At 45.6% G+C, this 17609-nt stretch overlaps 1 long non-coding RNA gene across 1 annotated transcript in view; it reads left to right on the top strand.

Annotated features, from left to right (window-relative positions):
• Positions 1 to 17609, top strand: part of LOC122783241 — a 55166-nt gene that overhangs the window by 14294 nt on the left and 23263 nt on the right. The window contains exon 2 of the long non-coding RNA XR_006362012.1: positions 1767 to 1900. This is a non-coding gene — a long non-coding RNA (uncharacterized LOC122783241). The remainder of the gene's footprint in view (positions 1 to 1766; positions 1901 to 17609) is intronic.

Genomic DNA, 17609 nt, shown 5'->3' with positions numbered 1-17609 from the left:
AGCGGGGCACCCCAATGGAAAGGAACTCGGGCCTCTTAAACAACAGTAACGACACAGCGGTGATGAAAGCCAGTCCATGGTTGGATTTGTTGTGTAATGTATTTTTCTGCACACTTCTTTCTCCAGCTGCTTCTTCACCTCCCACCAGCGCAGATGCATCTTCAGAGACATTCCGTTGAAACATCTCTTTTCATCCTTGACATGCTCTCTGCAGATAGGAAGCACATTGCCTTGCCGAGCCCCCTCTTCGCTTTTTCATCAGCTTGCATCATCACGTGTCATTTCCAGACTAGCGTTCATATTGTTGACCGGGCGGCGTGCGTTAATAATCGGATTGTTAATAATCCAATTAGTGGTGAGTGGATTGTGCAGTGACACCTGAGGACCCCCCGACTCATGTGACGTCCCGTCACCATGTGAATGTAACAGATACGACGATGTTTCTGTCAAACTGCAGCAAACAGCTCGTGATTCTCTCTCTCCCGTCTGCTGCTGTGCAAATGGATTAATCTTGTACCTTCAAGTCTGAGGGGAGGGAAGAGTGGAGGGCTTGGGTCAGGGCGAGAGTGAAATATGCATGTGTGTGTGTGTGTGTGAGAGAGAGTTTAATCATTGTGAGATTGTGTGAGTGTAACATACCAGACGTTTCTTTTAGTTTTGTGTAAAATGTGTTTGCACGCTCGTATTTCCTTTGAAATGAATAAATAGTTTCTTCAGATATTCTGTTCTTTTTCTCTTTATAAACTAAAATGACTGCTCATCACAGCGAGACGCTGACTCCACCGGTTTCTTTGTATGAAGCAATTTTCCTTTTTTGTGCCGTTGTATTTATTTATGTTATTTATGTTTCTATGTCATGACACAGATGAAAAGGAGAAGAGCCTATAATGCCCTCAGCTATATAAAGATAGAAAGTGTTTTTCTGTACATTTTTTTTCCCTTTCAGGCAACTGTTCCTTTCACAGAGTCCCAAAATAGAGTCCGATCCATCAATAAACCATGTACCTGCTGTGCATCCCAGCTCTTTTCCAGTTTCCCTGCAGCAGAGAGAAGAGGGGACAGTCATAGTTGATGTGCCTGTTAACAGAATTGGATCTGTGTAAAGCCCCCAGTCTCTAGTAGCACTCATTTCAGCTTCTCTGCTTTAGAAGTGGAACTGAACCCGTAAACCTTTCTTTGTAATGTTACTTGTCGACCCAGGTGCAAATCTTCACAATTTAGTGTTAAGTATTGAAATTATCTGCATTCAAATTTTGCCATTGGCTGTTTTAGTCCATTTTAGCATCACTGGTTGACTCTTTCATGACTTTTGAAAGACTGCTCCACTCTCTCCCTCCGTCCTCATCTCTCTCACTTTATTTACACCTCAACAGTCACGTCGAATAAAACATTTATTCTCATTTTCATTCTCTGAAAATCTCCTCCCGTCACATCAAACCGTCCCCTGTCCACCTCCTTCTGTCTGACGCTCACGTTCCCCTTGTTGACTGAGCAGCAGCATCAATGATAAGGGGGTCTGAGTGGTTTCCATGACGACCCTTAATTGGATATGGCGCTCAACAAGAATGAAGTTTCACCTCCCCCACCGTACCTTTTAGCAGTGCTGTCACTAAATAAACCAGACTCCTTTTTTAAATGTTGAGATTTTGGAAGTGTCCTTTGCTAAATGTTGGAGATTAACACACAGGATTGTTAAGTCTTTTTAACTGATCTACACTTCAGCATTGTTGGGTTTGATTTTTGTTCTCTCTGACCAATCATTCTAGCATCAGCCCAGCACGCCTGCAACCAAAGAAGCACCAGGTCCCGGGTACCAGGATGTCGAGCCGAGCCGAGCCGAGCCGAGCCGGAAGTGTCCCAAAGCTGATACTGAAGGTGGCTTGAGTTTCTCAACACACAGGTACATGAATATGGTCAAATATTCTACTTTCTGTAATATCTATACATGGCAGCTATGGTATAGGAGATGCTGTTGATGGAATATTAATTCAGATTAAGGTATTTGGTGAGGCAACTGAAACAAAAACTTCAGCATACGACACACACTCTCCGCTCTCCTGCAGCAGGGCAGGAATCATGGGAGGTCAGGAAGGGCGGGAGTTGCACTATGACATCACATCCATAATGGCTGCCACAGGCCCCAGCTGCCACCAGCTGCTGCACATTAAGCAAAGTGCAGCAGGCGGATTTGTTTGAGCCAGTTATGGGATAACTCAATAACATTACTCTGTTAGGCGCTGCCCTGAGCTCTTTATTTCATAATGCATTGTGGGTTTATCCCACTGCCTAACACCTTACTCCCAGGAGCTGCAGTGAACTTCTAAGCTGATTACTCCCTGTGCTAAGTTCCTCGGTCATTAGAATTGGCCTTGGCTCATCAGCCAAGTATTACCACACCTTGTCATCTCCATATGAAAACATCGTGGATGGTTATGCAATTTTCTAGATGGAGCTGCTGGAGTTTATCAAGCGAGGCCATCAAATCAAACCCTTGATGTTTTCCTGGCCCCTGGCTTACACTCTTTACATGACTGGCTCTTAAAGCGTTCATGGAAGTAGGTTAAAAGTGCCCGGTGCCACACAGCGTGTGTGTGAATTCTCACAAAAACTCTCCCACGTTGTGAGAAAGAATTGTAAAAGTCTGGGATGAAAAAGAAACGTCTTTGGATTCCCTGTCGGTTGCTGCGGGTCTGGCCTCGTGCCGTCGCTGGACCTTTGCGACAGTAATTGTTTGGGACGAGGGTGGCAGCTGTGGGAGATCTGAGAGGCGGAAATGTGATAGTTTGACCCTCCTCACCCTCTAAGCTCTACCATGGCCATGATAAATTTGGAGCAGCATCTTTCTCCCTCTCTCTCTCTGCATATTGGCCCCCGTCCATGATCAACTGGCCTTTTTTCCAAACTTGTGCAAACATTGTTGAAAATGTTGTTTGTCTGCATAGCAACTGGAAAAGTGTAGAACGTCCTGTCTTCTCTGTGATCGCGCATTTGTCTTACTTTAATGACGCTGTTTTAATGAAGTGAGACAGTTTATATTCATGGTCTTTTCCTGAGGCTCCTTTTCAAAACTTAGTAAAATTAGTTTTGGACAATCGTGCATGTGTATTTATTCATGTCTTTTTTGGGCTGGTGAATATATTTATGTTCCAAGTGAAACCACCTGCGCACAATCAGTGTATCGCTTGGAATTTGATTAGTTTAATCACTTGTAATTGCATTAATTTCATGGCTATTCTAACAGCAGCGGAGTATTTGCAGGGCAACAGACGTGAGGATTGTATTAGCCTGTACCTGCCCCTGTACCTGCCCCTGTGCTGCTGACATCTGTTACACGATGTCCGGCTTTGGCTCGGATCACAAAGGGTTCTTCGGCTGTCTCATAATTTCACCCTGGGATTTTTTCATCTTCACTTTTGATTGTGTTCTGTCTGGTTCAGCCACCCGGCTTTATTCCTCTGGATCTATATTGGCTGCAGGCCTGTTAGTCGACCTCCCTGTCTGTGCTTTAGTGGCTTGAATGGGGTATATATAAGGGTATAAATACCTTTTTACACGCTTCCCTCTACTATATTTCTTCACCTCATCCTGTCCTTCACATCCTTCCTCTGGCTTGATTCGTCTCTCGTCTGCCTCCCTTCCTTTTAAGTGTGTTCTTGCTGTAGTGGAGAACACGGTCGTCGGACAATAGATGAAAAACACACACACACACACAGATAAATATCCTAACACACCGTGGCATGTGTGGATGTCATCAGTATTTTGGCTGCTCATGGACAGCGTGGTTGATAAACACAGTACAGGCAAGAGACAGGAGAGAGGAGTGTGTGTGTGTGTGTGTGTGTGTGTGTGTGTGTGGCCCCAGGGCTGCTCTCAGTCCGTGGGGGTGGGGACCTGGACCAGAATCTGCTTTGGCCGTTACAGCAATCTGGGTCAGTGAAGGCTGGAAGAAAGTTGAAGAGAGAGAGAGAGAGAGAGAGAGAGAGAGAGAGAGACTGAGTTCATTGCTTCTCCAATATCCTTTTTTTCCCCAATCAGTCCGACACTGGGACGTATTTGTGAACAAGGAAACGCGTCCGATTCCCAGCACGACAGCACGTGTACGCGCGCGTGCACACAAACACATCCACACGGGGGAGAGGAAACGGAGTTACGACAGCCCTGAAGTGAGAGGTCAAAGGTTACCATTACAAATGGCTCACTCTCACGTTCAGGCATTCAACAGCCACACTAATCACACACACACACACACACACACACACACACACGCGGTGACCCTGAACTCCTTCCATTCTGCATGATCATACATTATATCTGTTGGGACTTTGTTTGCAGCTCTAAGGTTGGGCCTCATTTTCTCACCGTCTAAGTGTTTCCTCTCTGGTTACGTGAGTAAAACAGAAGAATCTGCCGCCTCTTCAGCTGCACGTCTGTTTAAATCTCAAAGACATAACCCAGCGACCTCTTCCACTTTCTTTACCCCTCCCTTCATTTTCTTTTTTGCTCCATTTCTCCGATGCACCTCTCCGCCTCTCCTGAGCCCTTAACTCCTGCCAGGGACCGTTAGAGGAATCTGATTCGCCGTCGATTACATTAACGTCCTCCAGATGTTCATAGTCGGAGATCTGACACTCGTGTCCCGCGACGGTCTCGTCCCGCAGCGCAGAGGGACGCAGCGCTGGGTCGAGCTGTATCTCAGCAGAGCATGAGCAGACGTTTGAGATGAACTGGGAACAGGATGAAAGGAAACGAGGTGTGAGCTTTAAAGGAAGAAATATCGCTGAGTGGAGAAAAAGAAAAGGCAGAGGGGGTGGGATGGATGTGAGTGATGCAGAAAGTAAAGGAGCCTCGTACAGCATGGGCTAAATGCTAAAGAGATATCTGTGTAAGAATAAAGACAAAGTAACAAAGTGACATCACATGGAGACAAAAGCAGACTGGCTTCAGTTTTCATTCCCTGAGCTCTGTCGTGTCCATCTGTTCTTATCTTTGCAAGTTTTGCCACATGGCCACAGGAAGTACCGGGTCCTCAGAAGAGAACGTGATCCTTTAAATAAGCCCCGACATGGTCTTACACCGTGGCCCTCAGCATTTGTCTGATGCTCAGAATCTCACTGGGAGGGCGAGGGAAGTGGAACTGAAAGCTGCAGAACATGTTTGATTATGGGTTGCTACGGTTACATGTCGCACTGACACGCTGCCAGAACTTGACCATTTCAGTTGATATTTGAAGTTTGTGTATATCTCGACTTACTGTGGAATTATTTTTGAGATACCTCATTCTTAGTGGTCAAAAAACCTCTGAAATCCTGGCTTAAAACATTTTTAGCAATCCTTAAAAGTCGGGACAGAGCTCATTATCATTTATATCGAAGAGAGGCCGAATTAAACATGTCAGATAGTAACCACTGTAATATTATCACTAAGAGTTATGGAGTTGTTTTCTTTTCTTCCTGCAACTCCTTTAGTTTCTGTGACACGGGAGTGAAATTAAAACTCATAGGTCAGAGCAACCACTGGCAATCGGAATGACCTTACTTTAATGGCTTCACCCAGGTTTAAATCACCGTCTACACCCACACATTTCAGTCTGGAAGAGGCTCCAGAGAGCTTAAAACAAAGACAATGTGTTTGAGACCAAACACCTGTGTGAAAAACATATTAACAACAACGCAGTCGGAGTCAAACCATTTCATTATCTTAACCCCAGCATTCCTGCTGCTTCGTCCCAAGATGGGGAAGTGAGCACGAGCTGCAGGAGAACCACTATCTGCTGTTTGTAAAAATGGGGCGACCAGAGGAATCTGAGCTATGACAGCTATGGGGTTAGCACTGTTTACGCTCGCATGAAAACGGGACACAAACACGCCACACTGATAACAATGGAGTGCAAACAATCCGCTGCTCCCGGGGTGCCAGTTTTCACAGCGGGCATGTGCGTGCCTCGCTGCATTCATGTTTGTGTCAGAGCAGAGAGTAAGTGTCATTTATGTGAATGGAAATCTGTAATATTGACTCGTCCGCTGGATATTCTTCTTGCACGGTGAAGGAGAGAGAGGAGGCCTGTTGTTTGTGTAGTAATTATACTGCTCTGCTGCGAGTGCATTCCTGCTTTGTTTTGGATGTGCAGAGGACGACGGAGACGGCGCCCACGACGAGGCAAAGTCAGCTGTGCAGCAAAGGGAAATTCTCAGATGTCGATACGGTCGCGTTGTTGTTGTTGTTTAAACCACATTTCACTTCATCACGAATCATTATCATTTTGATATTTGTGATTAATGCGTCATTATTACCTAATTTTGGTCGATAAAGTACGACATTAGATTCATATAAATACACTTCCGTGCACTTCCAAAACATTTCCAAAACTCTTTAAATCCATAGAAATTCATATTTCTCTTCAAGTTAACATCACCCACTTTACTATTTCTGCTATAACTAATGGGGCAAACCTCTTTTATATAACAGAGTGATGTCTGAATCATTTTGTAGCGAATATGTTGCCTTTTTTTCATTTTGTTGTGTGTAGTTGTCACTAATGGATTATTGCTGGATGATGTTGCTTTCTGACATCATCAAACTTAGCCATACTGTGTGTTTAAGTAATTCTTAAGTTGTACTCAGATCCTAGAAGTGTAAAATCCAAGTGCATTTGTTAGATAACGCTCCTCATAGGGCCGACTGTTGGTGTAGAGTGGATGCAAAATGTGTGTTAGAGAGCGTTTGTGTTTTTTAATCATCATCACACATGATTCTTATGTCTTGCTTTGCACCTTTGTGCAAATGCACCATGTCTACCAATCAAATACATGGCAGCCAATAATCGGGATGGATTTCTGCGTCTTATTGTGCAAATCGCCACTGCGATACCTTTTCTCTGCAGTGTTCTGTTGACTGATTTACTGGAGCCGAGCCTTTATCGACACACCTCGCGTTAATGCGGGCCTGTGTACTGTCCGGATCCCTGCTGAAGGTTGTAATGACGCAGGCGCTGCCTCTAATAAACAAGTCGTACTGTGTGCGGGTTCCTGTATTCAAACAAATCTCTCATCGTAGAGAGAGAGAGAGTACGCTCTCAAACAACGACACCTTCAAGTATTTAATTCAGCTCAAACCATTTTCTCTGCGTTGTAAAAATGTCTCTGTGGCAGCTTCAAAGTGGGACAAAGGCCTCGTAACTAACACGGAATGAAAATGAATTTACTAATGACTTGCAAGTATGAGAATATACAGCCACTGCACACTCATTAATTTCAGTCTCAGCCCCTCTGGGACTTTTCTAAATGATCCCTTCATTAGATTATAATGAAGATCTACAGTGTAATCAGGGAAGCGCAACACCTGGAATCATGTGATGGTTTTTTTTGCTCCTTCTTCTTAAATTTCGTCCTCCCCCCACTCGATGCCCTTTAAGCCCCCAGGTCATACAGGAAGTGACAGTAACCCTGCTGGGCAGCAGAGCCTGTGCAGGATGCGGGGCGAGCGCATCCCACAAGAACAGGAGACGCCCTTCTGTGTTTGCCCCCGGATATATGACAGGATGACACATGTGTGACGAATTGACAGAGAGAGATTTGAAGCGTCAGAGTGTCAGTCTGATAAGCGTTCAAAGAATTTACAACGTCTGCAGGAGCCGGGGACCAGAGGATGTTGTGTAACATGTGGCTGCTCTGCACTTGAGTCACTGACTAATGAGACTCTGCAGACCAAACAGTGATAGCAGCTCATTCATCCTCAGTGACACAAGAAATGAACCACCCAGATAAGTGGTTCAGTCGGTGAAGTAGCAGATATGACCGATGAGGATGTGCGCTTAAGGCTGGACTTCGTGCTTCCGGTCCAGGGAGGAAGGGGGAAATCCTGTCATGATCAACGAGCCTCCACTTGAGACTAACAATACAGTTAAATACCTGGATGGCAGATTAATCAGCTGTCTGTCAGACGCTGGCTTTGAGCTGCTTAAAATACCTCATACTTCTACTTTGAGCTGACGGAGATTTGACAACACTTGTTTTTGCCTGCCACTCTACAACACTCAGCGCTCAGAAGAAAATACTGGGACGTTCAAAAGAGGGTGACTGGAATGGAAACTGAGCCCGAGATCTCAAATGTGTGGTACAATCAATTGGGCGTCCATTTACCAACGGCCCTGGCATTTGTTGCGTGTAGCATTGCCCGGACCCTGGTATCCTCACGCGTCAGGGTCCTACAGTATCTGACTTCTGACTTCACCATTGGATGGCCGTACAAGTCTGGATGCAGGGAATAGGACGCATTACTACCAAAGAAGAAGAGAAGGATTCTACAGCTGCCTTGGACACGTCTGGTTCGAGTGGCTCATCGGCTGAAAGGCCGGTCGGGCAGGAGACTCGGGGGTGGAGTGGCTCAGTGGTTAAGACCGGTACCCTGTGTGTGAAAGACATCATAGTCGCAATGGTCGCAAGTTCGATTCCACCCCTGGCTGATTGTACTCAATTCAATTGTAAGTCGCTTTGGATAAAAGCGTCTGCTAAATGACATATAATGTAATGTAATGTGTTAGCCGGTCCGAGGGACGCCAGGTCAAGGCTCGGATGACCATCTTTGGCGACTTCTTCTTCTGTTGTTGAAATGCTTTTTCTGCTTGGTGAGCGGGGTTAATACTCCACACGCTCTTTACCCAAAATCTGGGCCTTAAAGAGAACTGCTGCCATCTATGTGCATGCAGAAATGCAAAATTCTCTCCGCTGACACAGAATGCTGATATTATGACCCGGCCCTAAGACACCTTAAAAAGACAAAAAAAACAAAAACACGCTTGACACCTTATATACACCAACCATTTTAAAGCGTTAATGGCCCCGTTACAGACCTGCCTCCAGGGCTAACTCCCTGATCAGTCGGTCCGTTCTGCCTGATCCTGCCCCATTAACCCACCCCCAGGAGAGATCAGAGAAGTGACTTTCTCGAAAGTGGCCCCATCCTGGCTGCCCCGCGAAAGGCGGCCCTTCACTAATTAGGACCTCATAAACTAGGAGAGGAATGTCAGACATGATAGAGGATGGAGGACGATGGCATATCATGACATAACCATACATCACATGAGATGCGATTAGAGTTCCTCCCGTTTCAAAGACGCAGTTCCTTCCTCGCCACTGAGGAGGCGCTCCTTCACTGGGGCCCAGGACACATTTGCAGTTATGCATGTGAAACAATGGGGCCACATATCCCAGATGTTAGAATGTGGTCAGTGTGAAGAGAATTCATACCTTCATACCTTGTTAATGGATCACCCATGACACATGTTAATACCAGGTTTATACAAGGTCTTTGTGTTTATGAACACAACACTATCTTTTTATGCCTCTGGGCCTCTGATATCTGCAATCTTTGAACGTCTGGACTGCATTTTTCCACGATGACTTCCATGTGACTAACGCCACACAAAACGAGATGAATGTGTTCACAGATTTTATTGGATTTATTGAGCATTTTCCATTGGGTGCACAGTATGCAGGTGGCACTGACGGCTCAAAACAGTATCTGCAGGATAAGTAAGAATGAGCCCTGAACTCATCTGTTTTGATGACTGGTTTGTGTAAAGTATCTCCATCCTTCATCTTCAGCCTGTCTTTAGATTCCTGACATTCTTGAGTATGCTGATGACACGCGCCCGTAAGAATTCCAGCTGAGACTCCCGAGTGTCTAACTCCTCATGAAGCCTTTAATCAACATGAGGATAAACCAGAGGCGTGTAAATGTCTGCTTAAGGGGGGATTTTTTTTTTTAACCCTATTAAACAAGCTGCATGAGGTCAATTTCTCTTCATTTATCAGTAATTTAATTTTATTATATGTGTGAGACATTCAGCTCACAGTGTGTCTCCCTGTAGCAGAAAAGTTTAACAGCACAGCTGTGCGAGCACGGGAAATCACACATCTCTGGACAGGAAGTCCTACACGCCGACATGCCAGCAAGTCGGGAAGCCCCGCCAAGGTTGGCCCGCACGGTTCATTCATAAATCTCGACACACAAACACACATAAATGCAAAGCGTAACCAGTGTGCACCGAGCAGATGAAGCCCTGTGTGTCAGTCAGACGTGGTGACTTCTGACAGGAAATGAAGAGGCCTCAGGTCAAATGAGCGCTGGGATTAAGTTAAGGGATCTGTGTGGGTGGTTATAGGGGTTTATGAAAATAGGAATGGGATTGCCCTTTGATTCTTGCTATATGGTCCTTTAAGTGGAGTGGAATTTCCTGGAAAAGATGCAGAGCACATAGCTGGATAGCTCCAATAGTCAAGATCATTTCAAAGTTACAGTATCTCTTGAAACCCTTCAGCAAATTGATTTTTTAAGAAGGACCGTACTAAACATTGTGAAGCTACATCCTTCAACACAGAGATCCTCTTTAAAAGGTGATCTCACAAAAATAGTTTCACAGTGTGACAGACAGCAAGAGGAGCAGGAGCGGAAATGTCAGAGATGACTCTCCTGCCCGGGCTTGCCCTTCACATGGCCCATGGTCATGGGTAATGAATAGGCCCATGTGTGTCAGAGTGTACAGTATGTGCAACTACCTGTGAGTGTATGTGAATAACATCTGTCTCATGCTGTCTGTTTATTTCTGTGGAGGGAAAAATGACAGCCTTTTTATGACCTTTTGTCTTTTACTCTTCCTGGTATAGTTAGACATGATCTTTTAAGGTGTGGTACAAAGTCTCTGGTTAACATTTGTAATTCTTCAAGAGTTTGTGGTTATGTTTTCTTTTCCAAATCTACCTCTTTTTATAGCCAAAAACATCACATAAGGCTCCATATGTACTCATCCTGTGTTATCAGAAAACCATCTTCAGTTTAACGGTTGTAGTCCAAATATTTGTGGTCCTCTCCCTTATTTCAATATCATCCCCCCTCCCTGCCCTCGCTGACCCCTCCCGCCCGGGATGCTCATCCTGTTTCCTATAGTTTCCTCTTCCCCACGGGCAGGAAATGGCTGGAGCCCACGGATACACACACACACACACACACACACACACAGGGGGAGCCAGCAGGAAGTGATCTCACTGCTACAGCACCTGCAACCAGGAAATAGAAACGGGCCCAGCAGGGAGATAGAGGAACAGGCCATGTATGCTTACACACACACACACATGTGCGTCTAACCCACAAACACACTCTGACTTCCTCACAGCTGTTGGCACTGGAACCACAACACAGGAAGCAGAGTGAGAGCAATGCCCTCACATGCACTAGCACAGCCGCACTCTGCTCTGTGTTTACCTTACACACAAATACAAATATTGGCAATTACACCGAGTTCAATGTGTCTCTCTCTCTGTTTCTGCTACTCTTGTCTGTGCTTTAATACAAGGCTGCGGTGGAATAACCTCCCTATTAAAAGTTATTTTAATTGGGGATATGAATGGCAGCTGGGAGGGGGGGGTTCGTCACCTATTTTACATTCCGAGGTCTAATTGATCGCGCAGACAGTCGCATATATTGAGCTAATGAGGAGAGAGGTCTCACTTGTGAATCCAGCCTTATGGATAATGTGTGGAATGAATGTTTTCTCACCCAGTGTCTACGTACAACGGGACGTGATGTTAGTCCTTTATAAACCTCACAGAGTTGTTCTCTATAGCTTCATACAGAAAGTAAACTGGAGTCAATCTCTGAGCGTTGAACATTTCCTCCAAGATTACGTCTCTACTGTGTGAAACATGTGTGAACACAGGACACAGGTGTCCATGTGCTTTTGTCAAATAAGGTAAATCTTAACCAGACAATACCATACTTCCAGCTTTGAGACAATGCTGGAAGTCCTTTCTTCTTCTTCAACGTGTGCACAATAGAGCATTTATTTTTCCCCGTTTGGTGAGAGAGACTCATTTGCACAAACCCCATTCAGTACTTTTGGGATTGTTTGGTCCTGACCTGACGTACTGTATGTGCTTATGCCTAAACGGAGCAAATCCAATAACCCCCAAATCCAGACAAACCCGGTTCAAAGGGTTTATAATGTGCTTATAGTCGCCTATTACTGCCCCATAGTTTGGTACAGAATGGTCAGCAGTCAGAGAGTGATGTTAATTTGATGTTGTGTACTTTTGGCCACACTTGACAGGATTACATATGTTGCTCATTAGGCGATCCCCTCACAGTGTTACGGTATATGGACAAAGCTGTTACAGTGGAGTAACTGAGCCTCTAATGAACTGAGTGTGTGCTGCCCAGACAGACCCCGGCCACTCGATGTGAGTGTGCAGCGAGAGAGAGTGCAGCGTGTGCACTCTGAATATGAATCGGCCGAACTGGCAACAGGGCGACTGTACTTTAACGCACCGAAGCATGTCCAGCGCTCACAGGCTGAAAAAGAAAGAGAGAGATGGACATTAACTCCTTTTCACTCCCCCGCTGCTGTTTAATCAGACTGCGGCTCATTCCTGAATGTGCACGGGGAAAAGCTTAATTTCTCTCAAGTGTCATTACTTGTGGTGGATGTTGGAGGACAGAAACCTGGATTTTTCCTCTCCCCTCTGTTCAACCTGCCACTCTCTTGCCTTTTTTTCTCTTTGAACGTCCTCAAGTCTCTCCAGCAGCCCTCTTTCATCACACAGTGTAAAATGTGCAACAACAAGCCTTCACCACTGGAATGCTGGGTTTTTGTTTTGTCCCCACCCCCCTCCCCGAAACCCCCTCTGCAGTCCTCTCCCTTATGTTGTCAGAGAAAGGACCCTTGTGATTCCTGAGATTCCAAAGTGTGGAACACAGAAATATTTTTCCACTCGAGCGCTCGTATATCAGAATGTACTGTATATAGTGTAAACACGCCATTGTTGTTTTTGATGCTGCGGCCAAACGAGCAAAAGTATAGTTTTGTTCTGCCAAATAAACTCATAAGATGGCTCACACAGAGTTTTCCTTTGACGTTGCAAACAGGATTAAATGATGCCACATCAGGAGAGTGAGAGATTTAGTGAGCGTTTAAACGCCTTTCAAGGCTCGGCACAAAGGAACCCCTGTAATACTGCACGTTGGTATGAAATGGAGTCTCATAATGTTGCGCGGTTATTAAGATTTAGTACCGACTTGAACTTTGCTAATGACAGCTAATGTAAACGCATCAAAGTCTCGCTTCTTTAAAAACCGTGTGTGAGTTTGGTTCGGGCTACAGCGATGCATTCTGGGACTTGGCTTGGTTACATGTATCCTCTCCACCTCTCTGCGTCACCACAAGTGTCGTTTTTGTGGAACGGCACTAGACCACTGGTCAAATTCTGTATCATGCAGTTTGGGATGGATGAAAAAGGATCCACTGAGCTGCTCCTCAGTTTAAAATAGAACACTTATGTGGTTCATTCAACCTAAACTATAACTTTATTATGTATATGTTTTTTAATCTGAACCACATTCCTTCCAAAACAAAACATTAACTGACACCGGTGAAGCGATGATGTCAGAGAACTCTGCAGCAACATCTACCCACAGTTTGTGAACATGATAAGATACTGGTCGTACCAGACTTATCCAGCGCGTGTGTGTGTGTGTGTGTGTGTGCTTTATCTCGACCAGTGCCAGCTGGGATTGGCTACAGTGTTCCCAGCGAAACAACCTTCAAAGAATTCAACATATATGAAAGTGTGAACCCACGTTGAGACGCCACCCACTGGTTTTTGAATGGTCATTGGTCATGAAGATGAGAGATTTTTGGATTTAAGGGGGAAAAACGAGGGATGGATCTGTGATACCTGCCTTATTCTAGTCTATTTTATGCCATAAAATCTTTAGGAAAATGTTTACTGCAGTTATACAGTTCTGGTGAGTCATCTCTTTTATGGACATACTTAGGAAAGAGACTTCTTGTAAGCAGTGGAGTCGCCGCCTGATGAATTCGAATTCACTTTTAGTTTCACTGTCACCACAGACAGCATCAGGGTTGGCAGTATTAGATGTGGCCCACTCTGTCAGTTCAACTGAAGGACTTGTTTATGAGATGATGAGTTTTCAGCCGCAACACAAAATCCATATGCTGATTATTTATTTCATCCTGTAAACAGAGGTTAATAAAACAGAGCAGTGAGTGGACTTTTTCCTCTCGCTCTCCGTCTCCCTGTGGGGGAAACTTGGTCGCCTGCCAACAGAGAGAGAGAGAGAAGGAAGCGACTGAGGGCCCTGAAACTCCTTAAACCCATGTCCAGTGTGACCGCAGGCAAAGGAAAACAAATAGTCTGAGAAATAGAGAACAAGAGAAGGAGGCATAATCTCGCTCAAGTTAATAGACCAATTGTGCCGCGCCACCTGCTTCCTCGCGCTCGCTGTGTCACAACTTTATGCCGTTCATCTGTCACGCTGTCACAGGTTGTTTTGTTTTTTTTTTCTTACTACTTCTGCAATGCTGTGTGCAGTCAGAAAACTATTTGGTATGTTTGAGCGGAGTCGATATTCATCAACCGCCCCCCCCCTCCCCCCTTTACCCTCCCTTTTCTCTTTGCCCTCTCCCCTCTGCCGTTTATTTTTCTCTCTCATTCTCTCTGCCAGCTGTCAGCATTGGCAGCGTGCCACACAGGCGCTTGCCGCTCGGCTAGTGACAGATGCGGCAGCACTCAGGCAAAGAGGAGGGAAAAAAAGAACACGAGTCGACGCGGGAAAGGATAGAAAAGGGAAGATGGAAGGAGACGGAGTGAAGAGGAGAAGGACAAGGGTAGAGGGAGGGGAAAGACGAGTGAGACAACACAGAGTTGGGCCCTCCCCATTGTGTCAAAAGGGACACAGCGTTGGATTAGACCAGGTCCAATAATCACAGCCAGATGGGCTGTGGAGGGGCGTGGACAGAGAGGGAGACTGAAAAACAAGATAGCCTGGGACATTTTCAGAGTTAGGTTACAGCACTTTATTCTGACATTTTCACTCCCAGCCACAAGTATGGTCAATACATAAATTTAGCACCTTTCAGGACTGCGTTGCATCCGCGAGTGCTCAGACTCATTTTCTTGCCACATTGCATCACTGATAGCTCACATCTGTGTGGCATTTAAGTCGCGTTGCCCTTTTTTCCCCCTAATTAACATTCCGGAGTCCATTCCACAGTCACTGACACTGTGAGATTACCTTGACCAAAACATTGCTGTTTGCCTCCAGCTACAGCACAAATCGCGACAGTCGATTCTGTGTTTTGAAGGAGCAATTTGTGCCGAGCCGTGTCAGGATCACGTCTACAGGAACCTCATAGTGTTACTGCAAGGGGGAAACGGGGAGAAGGGAAAAGCATCATTAGAAACAACTTGACAGATATTTATTCATGTAATGCCTTGTTTCCACCGGCCTCGGCACGGCACGGCACGGTTAAGTTGAGTTTCCTCGAGCATAGTACCTGGTACTTTTTTTAGTACCTGCTCAGGCGAGTTTCCGAGCGAGCTGAGGTGATGCTATGCGTGACGTCGCCACTGATTGGTCCGAGTGCCGTCACATGAAGAGACGTCCGACACAAGTATGAGGCCGAACAATGCCGAACTGTAGATCAGTTAAAAAGACTTAACTATCCTAAAAACGTGGATTCATCTCCAACAATTACCAGGGAAATTACTAAAATCTCAATATTTAACAGAGGAGTGTGTTGTATTTAGCGACAGCACTGCCCACTTTGAGTAGGTACTATTTTTATAGTGGGAAAACCAACTTAAACCGTGCCGTGCCGAGCTGGGACCATAGTGTAAAATAAGCCATAAGTGATTACATTTTTTGGAGAAACAAGCTTGATTTTCTTACTCTCTTCCTTTGAGCACTTGCGGGACCCTCTCCCTCAGCTTTCGCCAGCGATACCGCCACCTTTTCCAAACAGAAAACAAAACACACTTTAGCACGTTTGAGCAGCTTTGCTCTGCGCAGCGTGTTGTACAATTGTCGTCTAAATGAGTGACAGTGTTACAAATAGGATCTGGACTTTTAATGAATGGGTATAATAGTCATCGGGGGCCCCTGAACTTGGCAAAGGCCTACATTGGTCCAACAAAGACACAAACACAAGCAAACAAACAAATGAGCCAAGACAAAGCCACACTCCCCACACCCCCCGCTGCCCCTTCTCCACCTTGGCTGTTCTGCCATTATGTCATTGTTTTTTTCCACCAGTTTCTTTGTCTCTTCTTCTACCCCCATCTGGTGCTTGTGGACACGGCCTCTCTGAGCTAATTCACTTCCTTGGACACCATCTGCTGCCAGACTTTCTGCAGTAAACTGAGCCTGGCTGCTCGTCTCGGGGAGGGACCGCGCTGCGTTGTCACCTGTTCCGCGCGCTGCCTTCTGCCAGCCGGCGTCGTCTTTCACTGGATGTTCCACGCATCGACAGAGAGGGCATGACAAAAGGCGTGTTTGCCAAGCATTGGAACCTCACTTATCTGATTTTCAGCCCTTAATGTCTTACTCGCGCCTCAGAGCACCCAGACAGAGTAATGTGCTCATTGTAAAGTGTCTGTATCTATTCTACTCTAGTGCTGAGATGTCCCAAAATGATCTGATCTCAATTCAGTGTGAAGCTGTGCCATCGAGTAGAAGAGTTAATGACACAAATAATGAAACCAAATACTGCTGCTGCTAACTAATTAGTAAAATAGTGAGAATGAATCAATATGTAATGAGTAAATTACACTTTTCATGTAACTGGTCCATTACTGAAGGCCACAGATACAATGATCATCACTACCGCTCCCTGTGAATCGAATTATATATCAGGTCTGTAATCAGCACACTTAAAGACTCCATTACTGAGCATGTCAGTGTGTGTCAGGTGACGCGGGATAACAATTACTTAACTGAGCAGCTGATTTTCTCACATCACCAAATGTAACTGGATTTGAAGCGTCTGTTCTCAGACTATCGCTGAGAATCACTAACTCTTTATACGTCATGGCAACTTAAACACTGTTTTTATGATTTGGTATAAAAATGAGTGCACTTTCTTTGTGATCTGTACATCAGTAGAGATTCTGGCCTCATCCCATTGGATGTTTTCCAGTGTGTGTGCTGAGTTGTGGAAACTCACGGCCTGGCTCTGCTCATTTTCCTCCCTCACTTGGAGCCAGATCCATTTCTTTTTCCCCTCTCTCTCCGGCTTTTTCGACCTTCTAGCTCTACACCCCGAGCAGAGTTAGAATTCTCCAAAGCTCAGCTTGGGTTCTGCCATCTGTGGCGTGTGTTTTGACCCTTTTCCATGGCTTTAGGAAGTGAGGGATCTAAGCCTCAGTGTTGCCTTAGGGGGAGAATTGTGTTGCAGCCCTGACTATAACATGTCTCACCGAACCACTTTTTACGTGACAGCTGTGCGAGGGAATCAGAACAGTGACAGAACAGACAATGCGCTGGATTGTATGACGCTCAGATTTGGCGAGAGCGTGACTGACACACGCATGTGTGCGCTGAACAGACATGCCGATCCGCAGCAACTGGACTCTTGCAGCTGTTGATCGTGCACCATAAGAGGCTTGTGTCTGCGAGCATGGCCCAGTGGCAGCATCCCTGCTGATTGTGTGTGCAGCATGTGACCGTCTGCTGAATATCCATCAGTGCTCCTGCTCCCCTCCCTCCCTCCTGCTGTCTTTTAGGAGCTGATAGCAGCTCCATCCAACCTTCCTTCA

This window comes from Solea senegalensis, linkage group LG16 (genome assembly GCF_019176455.1).
Source record: "Solea senegalensis isolate Sse05_10M linkage group LG16, IFAPA_SoseM_1, whole genome shotgun sequence".
NCBI classification, from domain to species: Eukaryota; Metazoa; Chordata; class Actinopteri; order Pleuronectiformes; family Soleidae; genus Solea; species Solea senegalensis.
The sequence above is the reverse complement of the archived record's forward strand: the minus strand, read 5'-3'. Positions and strand labels throughout refer to the sequence as shown.